Source organism: Thermobia domestica, chromosome 2 (assembly GCF_964235325.1).
Source record: "Thermobia domestica chromosome 2, izTheDome1.hap1.1, whole genome shotgun sequence".
Lineage (NCBI taxonomy): Eukaryota > Metazoa > Arthropoda > Insecta > Zygentoma > Lepismatidae > Thermobia > Thermobia domestica.
In genome coordinates, this window is record NC_137455.1 from 89156806 (window position 1) to 89174463 (window position 17658).

The 17658-nt window shown below is 34.7% G+C and overlaps 1 protein-coding gene and 1 long non-coding RNA gene across 3 annotated transcripts in view; one reads left to right on the forward strand and one right to left on the reverse strand.

Annotated features, from left to right (window-relative positions):
- The window catches only part of Gale (UDP-galactose 4'-epimerase), a 44896-nt gene extending 34180 nt beyond the window's left edge, over window positions 1–10716 (reverse strand). For both annotated transcript variants that reach the window (XM_081743823.1, XM_081743820.1), the window contains exon 1: window positions 10387–10716. The gene's annotated coding sequence lies outside the window, so the exon portion shown is untranslated. The remainder of the gene's footprint in view (window positions 1–10386) is intronic.
- A 60-nt stretch (window positions 10717–10776) lies between these two features.
- Window positions 10777–17658, forward strand: part of LOC145674010 (uncharacterized) — a 32309-nt gene continuing 25427 nt past the window's right edge. Inside the window, exon 1 of the long non-coding RNA XR_014128872.1 lies at window positions 10777–10913. This is a non-coding gene — a long non-coding RNA (uncharacterized LOC145674010). The remainder of the gene's footprint in view (window positions 10914–17658) is intronic.

Here is a 17658-nt window from a genome sequence, read left to right on the forward strand (position 1 = left end):
ATATTTCTTTCCAAAGGACATGGACAATTTCCTATCACGTTGGAATGCATGTTTGGACCACAGTGGTTCCTATGTCAAATGTTAGCGTGATACTATGTGTCAAAAATGATACAGTTTCAGATATTTATCTCTACATATTTTTCAATAAATCGAAAATTCATAGTCAGCATCGAAACCCAAAAATTTCCGCACTCAACCACCAGCGGGAAAAGTCTTACTCATACGCTTTTGCGATGCAAAGAGAGTCATTTTAGAACATTACATGGAGAGGGGGGGGGGGCAACAGTTACAGTACTTTTTATTCATATTTGCTCACAATCGTCTTCGCCCGGCAATTCGGAGTAAACGACGAGAATTTCTGACTTTGGACGTATTGTTACAGCATAACAATGCTTGATCGCATACTGCCCTCAACTCTTGACAGTTGAGACTATCCAGGATTTGAAATTTGAATGTCTCCCACATCCACCTTATCCACCAGACCTGGCCCCTGGTGACTTTTATGTGTTTGGACCGCTCAAAGAAGCGTTGGAAGGCAAGTATTTCAGAAGTAATGAAGAGGCAAAAACCGTGGTGCATGAGTTATTAGCCTAATCTTAAGTAATTTACATTATTATTATTATTATTTTATATTCGTATTTTTATATAAATGACTTGTTCACTTCAGACGTAGTGTAATACAGTGCAAAATATATGAAAAAAAAAAAAAAAGATTAATAAAACCAATACAATACAATGTTGCTTACACAGTGAAGGAAAACCTCGCCGTCATGAAACCTTAAGTTTGGAATATTACAAATTGAACTTTTACCTTGAGCTACAAAAATTATGCGACAGATGCCAGAAAATTAAGTGTAATAAAATCCCTGTGTTAAGATTATGTATTTCTTTTAAAAGAATTGTCTCGATTCTTTTAAAGTAATTTAGGATAACGAATGATCATTAAGGCCAACACTCAGTGATTTGCCTTTCATAGTTCGGGTTCAAGTTTTTTCTTTGTGCATAAACTACCACTGTGTTTAGAAACTTTTGCTCGATTTCTAATCTTAAGTACCGGTACAGTCACGAAAGACAGTATTCTTCCGTTGACAAAATTTCTTTTCCTAATAACTCAACAACAAATTAACCTATTAGAGTACCGATTTTTGCAAGTTATCAAGTTATAACTATTCTAAGGATAGCAACAAAAAGATTCAAATTAATTAATTTGTTCCCGAGTTATTGGCAAATGAAAATTTGTCTACTGTCAAATACTTTCTTTCTCATGTGTACAATAAGAAAAAAAGAAAAAAGAAAAAGAAAATGTCCTCATTTCGCAATATGTAATATTACCTTCGTTGTGTATTTCCAAAATATACAATTGACATTCTGCGATAATCCCACGGGTATTACTAACAGAACTGTCGTACTAACAGAATTAGACGAGGGTTAAGATGGCGCCGTATAGTGCAGTGGTGTCAAGATCGCGTTCGCAAAAAGATAGAGTTAAAAGGAATGCTAGTTGTGCGAAATGCTACAAAATAGTTAGTAACGGAATTATATGTGCTAACTGTGATAGATGGTATCATTTTGATAAATGTGAAGTTAGAGCGGATAATATTCCAAAAAATGACTGGCATTGTGAAGGATGCTTACAAATGACAATGGCGTCTACTCAAAGGTGTGAAAACAAAAGAAAATCGAACTGTGAATGTGATAATAGGGATCTGGTAAGTGAACTATTAGATGAAATTATGTCTTTGAAAGAAGTTATTAATATTTTGAAAGGTGATATTGTGAAAATCAAGCAAGAATATACTTCTGTGGAGGAGAGGCAACTTAGGCATGATGTGAGTAACCGGAAAACGAATGTGGATGTGGATAATATGGTAGTAGAGACCGAGTGGCAAAAAATAAAACCGCGTAGGTCTAGGCATATAGAAATTTCAAACAATGAGCCTTACATTAGTGTTCTTACATCGAATAGATATTCCGTACTAACAGAAACAGAAGATGTAGACGAAGAAAACTCAGTGCCGGTAGTGCAAGGTGACACAGTGATCTAGTTAAAGTGCAAGGATAATAGGACAGATGTAAGAAATAATAAAATCAAGATCTATGCAGATAGTTATGGTCGTGGAATTTCTACAATATTAAGAGATATGAGCCATGATAAGAAGTTTGATACAGAAGCATGGGTGAAACCAGGGTCGAAATTCGATAAAATTGTGACAGAGGTAAGGAATAATTGTGCTAAGCTAACGGATAAAGACTTTGTTTTACTCATGGGAGGTGCGAATGATGTTGCTAGTAACGAGACAGAAGCCGCGGCTGCTGCACTACGGAAAACTTCGGCAGGACTAACACACACGAACGTAATAGTTATGGGTATTCCACATAGACACGATCTTGTAGACTGGTCAATTGTTAATAAAGAAGTAGAAAAAGCAAACATTGTGTACAGTAAGATATGTAAACGTTTTAAGAATGTAACAGTGGTAAATATCAATAAAGCTAACAAAATGCTTCATACTAGACACGGTCAGCATTATAATGTTTATGGTAAAAGGAAGTTGTGTGAGTCTATAGGGAAAGTTATTGAAAACAGGTACTGTAATATGAATCATAAGATTATCACGCTGAGTAATGAACAGGGAAACGTGAATTAAAGGCCAAGCTGATTCAAGATGAAGTTTGGCCGGTTTCGTACAAGCTAAATATAACTAATATTAGGAATCATACCATGGAACAATATACTAATTCAAAAAGGAAGTCGATTAACAATAATAATACTACGTCTATGACTGACTTAAGTGAAGATGATATGAATTTTGACCTAAAAATAGGTTTTCTTAATGTACAAGGTTTAAATAACAAACAGCTGGCTGTAAATATTTATGCTAAAGATAATATATTTGACGTTCTTGGTGTAAGTGAACATTGGTGTCATGAAGATGAGATACCATATATTGTGATGGATGATTATTATGTAGCCAATAGTTATAGTAGAGAAAAACATAAACGCGGAGGTGTAGCAATTTATGTAAAAAAGTCCTATATGATGAAATGTAGTATATTAGACTTAAACTATTTATGTAGTGAACTACATTTTGAGGTTACAGATATCTGTATTGAAGAGCTTAAGTTAGTTATAGTATCTGTTTATAGGTCACCTGACGGAAACCCCGTTATTTTCCTAGAAAATCTTGAGAAAATATTTAAATTTTTAAGTAGACCTACATGGAAGTATTTTAGTGTTGTTGTTGGGGGTGATATAAACTCCCACTTTGATGTAAGGCAGGTCAAACGTAGTGTATCCGAATTATGTAACTTACTTAGAGAGTACAACTTCTACTATACGAATGACAAACCAACTAGAGGATTAGCCTGTCTTGATAATGTATTTACAAATATAACAAAAGATCGTATATCTAGTGATGTAACAACCTTTACATTAGCAGATCATGACTCTGTCTGGATTAAAGTAAGTTCCGTTATTGCTAGGAAATGTGTAATTGAGTAGAGTAAAATAATAATTACAAGACGAATATCCGATGAGAGAATTTTACATTTTAGAAATTCATTGAATAGTGTAAATTGGTTGAATGTGTTAACTGGACCTACATCTATGAAATCAGCTAATAATACGTTTGAGCGTTTCATGCAAGTTTTTTTGAATGTGTTTAATACATCTATTCCTCAAAGGAAAGTTAAAGTGAAGACTAACAAAAAGAATGTAAAAAAAATAAATGGTAATACAAATTGGTATACTACCCAACTTGCAACTATGAAATGTACAGTTATGTCATTATTGGCATTATACAGATGGGATAAAAGTGAAAACAACAAAGAAAAGTATTTGAAAGCAAAAAAGGATTATAAATTAGCGTTAAATCAAACAAAAAAAATTATATAATGTAGCAAAAATTGAGGCAGCACCCAATAAATGCAAAGAGGCTTGGAAATTAATTAACGAGGTAGCTAAAGTTGGTAATAGGGATAGTATACCCATTTTCCCTGATGAACTTAACACATTCTTTATTAAATCGGTTGAGGAAATACGAAAAAATACAAATGTAGGGGTCTTTGACATAACTGAACCGCATTCTAATAAATGGGTACAGAATAATTTAGTTTTTAGCAAGGTAACAACCGCAGTGGTTTTAGATATTGTTAAAAGAATGAAGTCCTCGGATAGTGTTGATATTTATGATTTATCAACAACTCTAATTCAAAAAGTAATTGGTTGCATTGTAAATCCACTTACATATTGCATAAATAGATGTATAAATGAAGATACTTTACCTGACGTACTAAAGATGTCTAGGGTTGTTCCAATTTATAAAAAGGGAGACAAACATTGTACAGCTAGCTATCGCCCTGTTTCGCTGGTCCCTATCTTTTCAAAAATTATCGAATACATTATAAAAATACAGTTATGTGATCATTTAGAACAACTTAATATAATTAGTGATTCACAGTTTGGATTTAGGGCCGGGAGGTCTACGGTTGATGCTATAGACTCATTAGTAAGCAAGGTTTTACAAGTTTTTGAGTCCAGGGGTTTTGCAAGGGCCACATTCTGTGACCTGAGCAAGGCTTTCGACTGTGTTGACCATACTCTATTATTAAATAAACTGGCGTATTATGGTGTAGGAAATACAGGTCTAAATTTATTCAGGACTTACCTTAAGGATCGTAGGCAAGTGGTATATGTGAGAAGGAAAAAGTCACAAGTTGCACAGGTTGTATGTGGTGTACCGCAAGGCTCAGTACTTGGGCCTTTGCTTTCTACTATAATAGTTAATGACTTACCAAATTGTGTAACTAGTCACTCAATTTTATATGCAGATGACACAACATTTCTCAATGTTAGCCACGACTTGGAAAAATTAGAAGAAATCACAGAAAGAACATTAAATGAAGCTGGATCGTGGTTTAGGACGAATGGTTTTTTCCTTAATGAAGGTAAAACGAAACATTTAAACTTCAGTTTAAGAGGTATGGCAACCGAGAACAATTTGGACAGTGTAAAATTTTTGGGCATTATTATTGATAACAAATTATCATTGGACTCTCATATTCAATATATTACAGGAAGACTTTCAAGAGTTATATATTTGATAAAAAATTTGAGGAATCAGGTACCAGAAAACTATGTAAGATCCGCATATTTTGCGTTTTTTCAAAGTATCTTACTATATGGTATACTGTTATGGGGAAATGGTAGCCATGTGAATGACGTTCTGTTGTTACAAAAAAAAAAGTGAGAATAATGATGAATGCAGAGAATACGTGTCATTGTAAACCATTATTCATAAGATTAAAAATAATGACGGTAATCAATTTATATATATACACAATGTGTTGATGTACATAAAGGGCAAAACGTCAGAAATACACTATAGGCATGACATACACTCATACAACACTAGAAATAATAGACGTGTCAACGTACCATATTTGAGATTAACAAAATCACAAAATAGCTATGAATCCATGAGTGTGAGGTTGTATAATAAATTACCTATAGAACTGACACAACTACCTATGAGTAGCTTCAAAAATAGATTATATTCTTGGTTAGTAAAAACACCATTTTATTCAATAGATGAGTTTTTTTTTTTTTTTTTTTTTTTTTTAATACGATAATATTTGATTTTTGTAAGGTAAATAATATTTAAGATATGTTATTGTGGTGAACTTTAGTACTTTAGCACTTATTGTAGATAATGAACAATCACTATTGCTGTACATTATTGTAGTAAGTTATAATTTGGTATTGTCTATGGCTATGTAGCTGATTCGACAATAAAATGTATTATTATTATTATTATTATTAATTGGTAAATGTGATATTCTTTTACGATTCAACAATCACAGTAATAATTATTTCTAAATTGAATACTTCATATGAGTTTTTAGTAAGCTTTGTTTAAAGAATATGCTTTGCCACTGCTCGTGTGTACTGAGAATCAAACACCATGTCTGCCTATTTCTTAAAGAAACTTCCTTTCTCTCCCCCTCGCACCCCCCTTTCCACACACACAAACACACCCACCTCTGCCTTCAAAAGCGTTATTATCTCTCAATTATAATCTCATGTAGCCAAAGTAATATAGCTGCAGGACATTAAGATTTCTCTCAAAGCCATCCTAACAAAGAATATTTGATGCAAACACGATATTGCGATGCAACAACTTAAATATCGTTACTTAATGACTAAACATGACCGTAACAGTGTTTGTCATCGCAGGATTCAATATAAGTTTGTTTATATGAAATAAGTAAACCGTATAGCTCCTTCACAATGTGAAGTTCTAAACAGCTTTTTTTAACATACTATTTGGTCTTTAAAGAATAACCTACGTGATTCCAGAAAATTTTTTAGTTATTTTCTTTTAATTTACAGGTAAAATTATTAATAAACAAAGGAAAAGTAATATCTATGGAACTTATTTAGGCGAGGCGCCAAACATGTATAAGTATTATCTGTAAGAATAGAAACAGCGTTAATAACAATGGTTGATTATGCACATGTAATACAAAACTAGCTTTTACTGATAGTGATCACTCGGCACAGATTGAATGTTTCTAGCACTTGTCTTCCTTTACAGGAAAACCCAATACCACTTGTATGCCTTATACTACAGACCTACGAGTCCTCCAAATTCGCCTGGCTCTGAACTGAAACAAATACAAACCTATATGAAAGTGGGTCAACGTGTGAATACAAACCTAGCACACGTTGACCCACCATCGGTTAATGAGTCTGCTAATAGAAACGTACCCAGTGTTGGCACTTGGACTCTCAGATCTATCCTGCCCTGAACCAGAGTAAAATGAAATGAAATCTCTCAGTTTTACGTCCCACGAATATGCTGGTCAGGCTAATGGAGACAATGATGAAGAGAAAAGAATGAAGAAAGTGGGAGGAAACGAGAGAACCACGAGAAAAAACACGCACACGGTGTTTGTGCACCACAAAGTTTACTTGGCGAGCTGGGATCGAACTAGTGAGCACTAGCAACAGAGGTGAACGCTCTACCACTGAGGTCCCCTGAACCAAAATAGATTAAAGCCCATCAGCACAGGTTGCTGGGAGTCTTTTCGTACTTATCTTCTTCTACACGTATACCCACCTTCACTAAAGCTGGTAAATGTAAACGTTCTATACCATATAAGTTTGAAGGCATTTTAAAAATGTTCATGCAAATGGTCGACATGCGTCGAGGAAATAAAAAATGTAGAGCGCCTACGATACCATTTTCACGAAGAAATGATGTCATGAAATGGTGTATTAATGTCACACCGTATTCTTAATCTGCACGCGTAATTTAACTTATGTACTAAATTTACAAATACAGTGAAACCTCTCAATAACGGACACCAATGGGACATTAATTTTTGTCCGTTACTGAGAGGTGTCCGTTACAGAGAGGTTACAGTAATTTAATTTCTCGCAACGGTAACTGTATGCAGTAATATACAGTAAATGCATTATGTATGAGCATAACTACATAAAATTCAATATGAAAATACTCTATTTAGTATGTATTTGAATTACTGGGAGGGATGATGAAGAAATTGATTTCTGTTAAATAGTATTATTGCTGGGGATGTGTTAATATATTCGTATATTGCAAAAGATAATGCGTGTATGGTAATAATGTTGTTCCTACATAGGAGGGGAAAGTGGGAGGGAAAGCGTTTTTAATTTATTTCAAATTCTCAGGACCTTCTCAAAACATGCGTTAGGAATCAACTAACCGGTTAAACTCATTAGCAAGTGTCCTCTGAAAATCCTCAGTACAGTTGCGAAAAAAATATGTGTGTGTGTGTATGTATGTTTGTGTACTGGCGGAATGGATGAAAAAGCAAATTATTGTGATTACATATGTTTATTGACTCAGCCCCAATCACAAAGAATATCTTATTAGAAAAAGTGAAAAAGGATGCTTGAAAACCCCAACCCAGACTTATTCCAGTATCATCAGGTAAAGAAGAGAAATGTTACTTTTCCAAAAACGTAAGAGGAAATATTGTTCGTTGAAAATGTTATTGTAAAGCAAACAGCGTTTGTTTTGTTATCTATGAAATTGTCGGGAAAAATTCAAGACCCAGAGGAAAAAGGACTAAATTTGTTAGGGAAGGGAAGATCTTTCGTATAGAATTCTTGGGTTAAGTTTAGAGTTACCCCTCCGCTTTTTATAAAAATCAGGAAAATTTACAGGAGAAATGAGGTAAGAAATGATAATTTGAAGTTTTTATTTGATGTTTAGGAATGTAAGTTGGGCAGGAGAGTTATGTTTAATACGAGAAAAGATATGTGGAAGTTAGTACTATTTGCCAGATGCGGAAGCATTGCGGAAGGTTTCAGCAACATGGTAGTTGTAAAATATGGCGAATATGGCGAACAGGTGTAACGGATGCGCAAAAATAATGAAGAAAACCTTTTAAATTTTTGTGAAACACACGGAGTACTGAAGTTAAGTGAAATGTAACAATTTTTAATACTTTAAACACTGTTTTTTGTATGTTACAAAGTCCAAGGGCAACTTCAGACTGGAGGGGCAACTCTAAACTTAAGCCGAATTCTTGGCTACACGACTGACCATACATGAGTGTTATTACTTATTGAAGGTTTTCTATGATTTCCACCAGAAAGTAGTTTATTGAGGGCAGAAAAAAATAATTTCAAGTTCAGCTTGAAGCTGTTCTGTTTGATGGTTCACCGGTCTAGACTCATGATAGATACACCTGTGGGGAAAATTCTTTTCTGTCTACTGTAATATATCCCAGAACCGAGAATAATTCCTGTCCGTTATGAAGAGGTTATTGAAACGTTTTGGGGGAAAAGGACTGTCCGCGTCCGTATCTGAGAGTGTCCGTAAAAGGGAGGGTTTTGTTCCGTAAGAGAACATATATTTTTACCGGGACAAAAAAATCTGTCCGTATTATAGAGGTGTCCGTTAAGGGAGGTTTCACTGTAATACTAGAATATATAGGCTATTTTATCATTTTTAGGAATTCAAAGAAAAAAAATCATCTTAAGCAAAGATAGCCTAGGTTGTCTAAGTTGCATGTGGTTCATCATTTCATGGCATCCCCTGTATAGGCTTTTAAAAAATGGTAAAAGATCATGAAAAATAAAAAAAAAATAAAAAACACTGAGACGCCTCACAGATGTCGTTACGCAAGTTCACATGGCCTGTAATAGAACAAGAGACCCTTTACAGCTCTCCTATTTAGCCACCGATTTCCCATTTATCATTTAAACAGATAGATAATACCTATCGATAAACAATCGTACATACTTATTTAGATGCTGGTCAACTTTAGGCACACCACATTTTCCAAAATTTACAGGTAAAATTCATTACTGTGCATAGGAAGACATATTTATAAGAAAAAATTTCTGCACGCGATAGAATTAAGTACAAAGTAACACATCTGTATTTTAAATTTACAAGTGCAGACTTACTAGTGCAAAATTATTGCCAGTACTAGTACACAAACTATTGCTTTCCAACGGATAAAATAACTGAGTGTATATGAAAGATGGCTGTATCAGGTACTTTCCACCGGCAGTATATTTCTACACGGTGTACATAAGCTGTATTTTATACTTATAGCATTACTAGCGTGACAAGTGCTAATGGAACTCGTATCATTACCAAAAGCCACTTGATTTCAGTACCCTCACTTACGCGTATAGCCCTACTCAACGTCGCTGACGCGCCTGCTCCCATCAAACGCATTCCTGCACAGACCTACTGGCTTTGCCCTACCTTGACTCGATATCACTGCTTACATTTATTAGATACCTAGTACAAGGTTAATGTGTGTTTTTAAAATTTTACTTTTTCTGCCATACATTCGGATATTGTAATTATAACTAAATCGCAAAAGAGTTGTAATTTTACAGCAATTATTTCTGGTGGCCCCCTTTGAATTTTTGAGCTCCTTCGTGGCAAAGCGGTTAGCGTACGCGCCTTTGGCGTGGTAGACCCAGGTTCGATTCCCGGTGGGAGCTCATGTGGTTCGGATTCCACGTTAATCAGTAGGTCCACGTCTTATATAGCCTCGCTGCTGAACGGGACGTTAACTCAAAATCAACTCAACTTAACCCTTTGAATTTTTATCTATGCTGCATGGGTTAATGTCATGTCACCCAGCACGAATCTTAGAAAGAGTAAGAATGAAATCAGTAAAAGAATTATAATTTTTCAACGGTTATTTCGAGTGGTGTGCCAAACCTTGACCTGCACTTTATTTATTTATATTCTGTTCCTTTCTTGCAACACATAAATAAATTATTCAAATATTAAAAAAAAAAAAAAAAACTCATTTAACATCCTTGCACTTATCCTTTGTTAATAAAATGTATTTATCATTACTACTCACCGCTGAATACGTGTTGCCTTGCTCAAATTCCTACTACCTTCTTATCAATCTCATCGAAGGTGTGTCACACGTATCTCATTCAACATAACAGAAAAAAAGTATGGTATATGACCTTGCACTTTCAGACCATGTTTTCATTTTCTTTTATGTGTGGCATGAGATAATCAGTGAGGCCTCTTGGGTGCTGAGAAATATACAAGATTGCCAATTAACAGCTGTGAGAAAATTGCTTGGCAAGAAAAGATTCAAAATCTTCAAATTGATTGACCACATTGTTCTCACCTAAAATTGCAAAAGTAAACACTTCCAAATTGCAGAACTTACTTTCCTTTTCCTTTATTGATAGCAAAGATCACATAGCCTAACGGCTACATTATCTTATCGTTCTACTTTTGTCAGTGAACTGAAAGTGAATAATGACTTTAGTTAAAGTTCTATGGCTTGTAACACTGCTTGTTCCAAATTATCAAAACGATAACTATTGTATTAAAGAAAGTCTAGTTTCGAAATTCGAATAAATTATAAAGGTAGTTTGTGATGATTTATTGATTGATAGTAGCGTTTTTTTTCTTACACGTGGATAACTCATACTATGAAATTTATGAAATGTAGTATCAGTATATGTATTAAATCTATTAGTTAGTAATTATGTATGATGCCGGAATAGTGCTAGGCGATTTTAGTTTGATACAAGTAAAATTTTTAAAAATACATAATTTAGAACGTACATGTTTACTTTTGGCACACCATTGGAAAGAATTGTTGAAAAGTTACTATTCTTTCACTAATTTCCGTGTTATTGTCTCTGAAAAGGTCTACTGGGCAATATGAAAGCATATCACTTGGCATAGATAAAATTCAAGGGGGCCGCCAGTAGTAATTGATGAAAATTTGCAATTATCCTTACGATTTCCATATAAATATTGCTTTCGGGATATGTGGCTAAAAAACTACAGTACAAATAAACACAACTACCTCTGCTAGGTGGCAGCTAAAAAGCACTATTGCTATTTAACCGAGTCAGAGCAGGGCGAAGTTCGTGGGCCTGCGCGGGGATGCATTCCTAGGGAGCAGGCGCGCAAGCGAAGGTAGTGGGAAAGTAGGTTTGGACAATTATACGACTTTCAATAGCACTTGTCATGGTTTACAATATTAACGCTCCATTTTTAAATATAAAAGACAGATTCTTGTTCTTTATTGTTCAGAAATATGCAGTGGTAGAAAATAGCATCTAATAGAGTCATCTTTCATATGTACTCACTTATTTTATCCGTCGTAAAACACTTGTAATGATTTTACACTAGTTTCCCTACACTTGTAAACATAAAATACAGCTGTATTACTTTGTATTTAATTCTGTCGCTTGGTTCCTTATAAACATGTCTTTTCATGCTACGTGTTGAATTTTACCTGTAAATATTCCAAACTGGGTCGCCAAAACTAAAGCTGCACCATTTGGAATACGTACAGGTTAAGTTTAGGTACACCCAAGGGAAGAATTGTTGAAAATTTACAATTCACTAATTTTCTTCTTGATCTTTAAAAATATTTGCACTAAGACGACGATATTCCATTTAACATAGATAAAGTTCAAGGTGGCACCAGAAATAATGGTATTTTTTTAATTTCACGAGTTGTGTATAAATACAAGATAAAGACATATGCAATAGGAAGTACGGTGCAAAAGATACAAACTAATAAACTTGTGGTAGGTGCCTATCCCCCCCCCAAATAAATGTTATTTTAAAACTAGTAAAGTAGGGCGTAGCTAATTGGCCGCTATAAGATTGCGTCCGTAGATATACCCATACGTTGAAACACCCTTAAGAAATAGTGAAAACATCCCTCGTGTTTTGCGGATGTCTTACCTACCGGACACCTTTATTGGTAGGGATCATAAAGTAAGGTAGGTTAGGTTAGTGCTTGTATGTTGCTTATACAGGTACCTCAAATGCAATGAAATCTTTAAGTTTTATGTCCCGCGTTTATGATGGCTAGGCTAAAGGAAACGGTGATGAAAAATGAATGAAATGGTGGAATGAAGAAAGTGGAAGGAAACGGGAAAACCCCGAGAACCCACGCATAAGTACCCTAGTCTGGATTTTTGCACTGGTACGAGTTTGTATAGGAATTGTAATATTTTCACATTAGTAGACTTGTAAAATAAAATACTGGTACTCTGAAGAAATACTACGCTGTCGGAAAATAATATTTAATACATATCTTTTTCATATGACTTACATATTTTAATCGTTGTATAGCATTTGTATTGATTTTACACTTGCAAACATAAAATAAAACTGTATTTATTTATTTATTTATTTATTTATTTTGCGTTCAAGAGACCACAGTATTGTACATTTGTACATAGTAAATTGTACTACGCTCAATGACATTCCTATTATTTACTATTTATATAGTTGCCTGCAGAAATTTGTCCCTAAATAAAATGCCTTTCTATGCAAAACCAATTGGGAGCTGGGATTGACTCAAAGGTCCCACGTCCCAGAGATAAGCAGCTACCACTGAGCTAACGCGACCAGGGCCGGATTTAGCATTTTGGCGCCCCTTGGCCCAATAATTTTTTCCGCTCCCTAATCTGGTTAAAGTTACTTTCCTAAAAACCTTTATTAAAAAATTATATCAGGCCTATATGTTAATTGGTTAAACACCACTCCACGATGCAATTTTATCATTGCAAGTTTTTTGAGGAACTTGCTTGGTTCTGGGCTTAACAAAATACCGTTAATATATTAACAAAAGATTGATGAATAACTTTGGTTTTGTTCAATTTAGCCGTTTGGGAAAATAAATAAAAAAAAACTCTGTAATGTATTATAAAATAGTTTTAATCTCAGAAACACAGCTTACATGAAGTATTTTGATAACGTGACACAAAAACTGTGTTTGAAAGTAAAACTAGATATTTTGTATGTACAAATAGTAAATTGTACTACGCTCAATGACATCCCTACAGCCAGTTCTCCCGTGTTTGAGATCAATGTTGTAACGAAGTTGATGCATAATGTTGAAAAATAGTTTAACTTTACCAACAATTATTTGTTCCAATGAACTTCAAAATCAGAATGCTTTATTTGCCTGATTTTTTAAAAAATATGTTAAGTTATGGCTATTTATTTTTATTTGTAGATATTTTTATTTAATTTTCTTCTCTCGGCTGTGCGCCCCCTTGGAGCTTGCGCCCATAGGCCCGGGCCTATTGGGAAATCCGGCCCTGAACGCGACTCCATATCACAAAGAAAAAACAAACATACAAAATCCATTTAATTTTGTTATAAAGTTTCACTTATATTTCGTTCTCCTTGCACTATTATGAGCTTAATAGAAGCTAATATGAATTCATTTTGTAATATTAATGCTATTAACGGCAGTTTTGAATACGATATTAATTTAACAATAATAGAACTTCATATTCAAATAACTGTTTCTTTTCTTGCTATTATATCGTGTCAGACATTTGAGATAGGGAACTTGGATCCTGTGTTTTTAACAGTTTTCCTTGAATTTAACAACCTCAATAAATGCTACGTATATAGATAGATAGATATACTTGTCCCACATAATCTTCTAGATTCGTATCCAGCTCCTAAAACGTTTCCAGTTTTAGTTTCTGGAAATTTATGAATGATAATGTTGTTCCTCGAAGTTAGTACATTTCCAGAAGAGTTATTACTAATACTATTATTATTATTATTATTATTATTATTATTATTATTATTATTATTATTATTATTATTATTATTATTTATGAAAACATCTTTGTCGTTGAACATTACTTTAATAGTTCTACAAACAATTCGTTGAAAACAGAAAGCCCACCGCGTCCACCGATTTCTTTTCTCTTTCCTGTTAAATGACCGATTTTCTATGATTCCGGATTTTTTTGTGCTTTTATTCTACAGAATACAGTAATTAAATGTATTTTCGCGTTATAATTGTTTTATTTTCATTAAACTCGAAATATATATTTTAAAAGGCTTCAAAATGTCACCATCAAAAAAGAACGTAGAAAAACTTCGTTTTTCCAGAAAAATTTTTTTTTAGAGACCTTGGATCTCTATGTGGTATACTTAAAACTTAACTGGCACCTAGGTGAAATTGAGTGTTTTCTTTGCAAGATATATTCACGAGGAAACTAACTTATGCAAGCAACAGTAATAAAATTTGAAATTAACAAAGAATAGAATTAAATTATACTTAACATGCTCTAGGCGCCACTGACGGATGGCCGCAAAATGTCTTGACGTTCCGGAAACATTAGCTGCTAAGATTTCACTTCAGTAGCTTTATGCTTCTCAATATCGTGGGTGTCATCAGTTGCATAACATTCTGACTCTCCTCTAGAGTCCTTTACCTGATTGCACTCGATTGAAGAATTTACCTCTTTCTGTTACGCAGTTGGCATTGATGCCGTTGATTGTTTGTACCTGAACTAAAACTACTGATTTGCCTGTCATCCTCAATAATTCACAGAAACTCCACGCGCCGCGTTGACTTAGCATTTTGTATAATCCTATATTATCAGATGTTCAAAAACATTATTTTCTTTATTACTAGCTGTAAGCACTTGTTGCTGGGTTTTAATTCAGAACTTGGATAAAAGGAGAACATCCTCTAGTGCTGCCAAAATGTCTTGAGTCGTGGCAAAAATGCGAATTAAAGCTCACACCCTCTACACACCTATGCGTTGAGCCAATAAGGGTTCAGCTGTTGCTAAGCTAGAGAGCCTCAGCAAAAGGAAGTGGAACTCCTTCAGCCGATAGCAGCGCTTGGAACGGAAGACTAAGTGTCAAGTCAATGTAGTATACCTATAGTACTGTAGAAAATAACTTCTGTAGGAATTGCCTCTGTGACTTTCCCGGCAATCTTCGGCGTTAGCGCCGTTAATCCCTACGAAACGACTTCAGCGTTACCACCGCCTGTCGAATATAAAGAAATGAGTGGAATAAATAACGATTAGCATCATTAATTCACCAGCCACCCTTGATAGATAGATGGACTCCGGAATCCACCCTGATATGACGACAACCCATATATCCGTAGAACACAGTTGTTGCGTGATATACAGTCGCTAACGCAGGGTAATCTTTTTTTTTTTTAAAAAAAAAAAGAAAAAGTTGTTACAATGTATAAATTTTGACCCTCGATCTAACTCTCCCTCTAGAGGAATACAAAAAAACGGCTTTGTACGCGATTAGATCTGCTGAAGATTACCTGTTTACAAAACTTTGTTGCTCGAAGTGACTCCTTTTAATGTAGAAAAAAAGCTAATGACATTAACACATTGTATTACATATTACCTTTTTTATTTTCTTTCTTCTCTTTACTTTTTATCTCTGCTTCTTTCTACTTTCATCTAAAACATATCAAATACGTTATTACTATTCCTGAAGCGGTGTCGATATGTGCTACAAAAATCAGCATTTTCTTCCTATCTCAATTGTCACCTATAAAACCGTCCCAATAATACTCAGAGTTAGCAGTAGGTGGCGGGAACATGACAGCTGTTCCGTATGTGTTGGTGTCTTAGTTTTCAAAAGCTTTGTGTTGCTGGTATAAGATTTGACCTCGTGACCACCTCATAAAAACGAGACAAATTTTCTTTAATTTACGAACATTTGAGTTAAGCGTGTTAACGTATCTTTAGAACCACATGCTTAAAAAATGAGTGACTTTGGTCTATTATAACGATTCGAACAGATAGATTTTTTTTTAAAGCATTTTTAAAATATCTTTTGTGATAATTTGACCATTAAGGAACATTGAGGAGTGAAATTATCAAAATTTTATTTGAAATTCAAAAGTTTGTGTAGTTAGACAATAAAATGTGGCCATTTTAGAAAGGAAAATAGGAGACTGGATGAAATTAGAAGCAGAAGAAAATGAGAAGTCCAACAAGTTCTTTCGAAAGTTCTTTAAAGAACCCAAAACAAGAACTTCCAGAAATTCTACTTACCCGGCGTCCAGTTTATATCATATATCACGTTGGTTTACGGCAGTAGATTAATTTCAAATTAATCACATAGGACTGCAGTGGTTCAATGCGTTCACTTCTGGTGCATGAGGTCCTTGGTTCGATTCCAGTTCGCGTCAAGTGATCTTTGTGGTGAACAAACACCGTGTGGATGGGTTTTCTCTGGATTCTCCTGTGTCCTTCATTTATTTTCATTTTGAGTTTAGCGTCCCTTTCAGCAGTGAGGCTATATGAGACATGGACCTACTGATTAACGTGGAATCCGAACCACATGCTCTCCCGCCGGGAATCGAATCCGGGTTTCCCATGCCAAAGGTGCGTACGCTAACCGCCTGGTTCCTTTTTCCTCTCACCTTCTTTATTCAACCATTTCATTCATTTCTCATCATCACCGTCTCCTTTAGCCTAGCCGGCATAATTGTGGGACGTAAAACTTAAAGATTTCATTTTTCAAATGAGTCACAAAATGTGAAGTTAATTGAGTGGGATGTGAAAAAGACTGCAGGTGAACTAGACATTTGTGGAAGTCGTGGCATCGAGTACAGCCACGAGTACAAGTACCAAGCTACTAATTTGCAGTTTAGAGCTATGATGCCCAAATGGTTGAATAGTATAGCATTGGACTTCTTGAGTTCGACAAGAACACAGAATAAGAACTGTTAGCAACAGAAATAAGACGCCTGGGCGAAAAGTTTTTTTGCACCTACAAACAATCGCTCAACGAGGAAACGTTGAAGGAAAATAGACAACACGATGGCTACAACGTCGGTAATTTCCTAGCCTTACTGAAATTGCTTTCAGATTTGATTCCATTTTGAAAGATCTATTTCAAGCCCCCCCCCCCCCAAAAAAAAAATGTAGTGTTCAGAACGAAGCTTCAATGGATAAAGTTTGGACTTGAAATCGATATTCTTAACTTACACTGCAAAAATTATGACATCTGAAGAGCTTCTCTAGTTCATTGCGCAGCATGAAATGAAGGTATGTTCCTTATTCTACGGAACGCCTTAAAAAAAAAAAAAAAATGCTCTTTTCATTGCTAGCTATGAAAGATCATTCAACAAATTAAAACTAATTATTTAATACTTACGAGCGTCAATGGGAGCGTGATCTTGTACTAAGTGTTGAAAAGAAAAAAAAGTTGAACTTTTTGAGATCTTCAAACAAGTTTGCAGCAGTTGAGACAAGGAAAATAACTGCGCATCTTATACCTGGTGTATTACAAGTTCGGGGTCATGGGCCAAATCCGATACGAGCAAAAGATACGAGAAAAGAGA